Here is a 1677-nt window from a genome sequence, read left to right on the forward strand (position 1 = left end):
ATAGGAATGGAATATTCTGATATCGATGTATGAAGAGCATATTACAAAGCACACAGCCGTTCATAATTTATTTAATAAATTATTTAGTAATATCAATACATATTTATATAACTATACAAACACAAATAAATAATGATTAATGCTAAATAATATATATTGGATACATGTTTATATATATATATATATATATATATATATATATATATATATATATAATATATGTGTGTGTGTTTTCCAGCCCAGGATTTTTAGCTTCAGAGATTCAGCAGCTGAGATTCATCCGTGCTGCAGTGAATCCGTCTCTCTTTATAGATATCTCCCTCTTCTTCTTCACATCGTGTCTTTAGGAAACTTTCAAAACAAAAACGGAAGATTTAGGATGTATCTTACTTTTGACAGAGTGAAATAAATACATATAAATAATAGTCTTTACCACCTGTGTAAACTTTGCTGGTGAATGTTATAACACATAAGTTTTATATGTTAACATTGTTTCATTTCTAATATAGGCTCTTGTGTCAGATAATCTAAGTCAATGTTAGAGTAGAGAATAGTTAAGTTTTCAGATTTACGGAATCTCAGTTAGCCTTCATAGCGGGGCTGAACCCGGTCTTGTGAGAAAATCTGCCCCCCTGTGTCGGGAGCGCGCATTGCAGCCAGAGAGGTGGATCCGGCGGATCTGACCATTTTCACGGCGTTTCTGATCGATTTCTCGGTAAAAACTACTCATATAATCATGTCAATGTTGTAACTTTCAGTTTAATCGGCAGATATCAAAATAAAAATACATACATAAATAAACGAGGTCCTGAGGTCTTTTTACGCTGTTTTGTGTTATTTTAAACGCGAAGAGAATCGATATTTTTTTCAGCTTTTGTCTCGTAAGCCTGACAAATAAAAGTCAGTCAACAAACAGGTTTCCAACACGTAGTGTGCATTTATAATTTTTCATTTCTGATATTTTTGTGCCCTGATAGCAGGGCACAAAAATAAAGACTTCCTGAAAAGATCAGAGTGTAAACTTTTTGATAAATCCCCTTCTAATGTAAAATATGACAGATTACTGGATTAAGGAAATGTCTAGTATGCTATGACACATAACATTTTTGAGAATTTGGAAACAGTTGCTTTTTATTTGGCAAAGTTATGGGGGGAGGACAGAGAGAATGATTTCAGTTGCCTGAAATAATATGTTCCCCCTATAATGGAAATAATTTACCTGCAAGTCTTTAACTGTGTTTAATCCTATCATCATCAACAATAAATCCTGTGATTTTGGTGACATTTGCTCTTCATTTGCCAAAGTTAGCAGCGGGGAACAAAATATTTTACCTGCCTGAAATAATCTGTTCCCCCTACATAAAATGAAAACTAATTAATTACCAGCAAGTCTTTAACTGTGTTGATTCCTCTAATGATCAACAACAAATCCAGTGGATTTGGTGACATTTGATAACTGTGATAGTCCGACCAGTCAAGGACAAGGACGAAGGCATATATAAAAAAATATCTTCTATTTATTTTTTCCAAAAAACATCTTAACAAAAGGTTTCAACAACAAATCTAAAAAATATAACAAAATGGGCCCAAAAGAAATCAACTAAGGCAAACATAACTCAAGATAAACCAAAAACTGACCTCACACAATGAACACACAGGGGAATTTATACAAACAGG

The 1677-nt window shown here is 33.1% G+C and overlaps 1 protein-coding gene across 2 annotated transcripts in view; it reads left to right on the forward strand.

Moving 5' to 3' along the window:
• fgd5a (FYVE, RhoGEF and PH domain containing 5a) overlaps positions 1 to 1677 on the forward strand; it is a 54126-nt gene that overhangs the window by 16587 nt on the left and 35862 nt on the right. The window lies entirely within an intron of this gene.

This window comes from Poecilia latipinna, unplaced genomic scaffold (assembly GCF_001443285.1).
Source record: "Poecilia latipinna isolate Pla-1442-1.1 unplaced genomic scaffold, P_latipinna-1.0 Scaffold1751, whole genome shotgun sequence".
Lineage (NCBI taxonomy): Eukaryota > Metazoa > Chordata > Actinopteri > Cyprinodontiformes > Poeciliidae > Poecilia > Poecilia latipinna.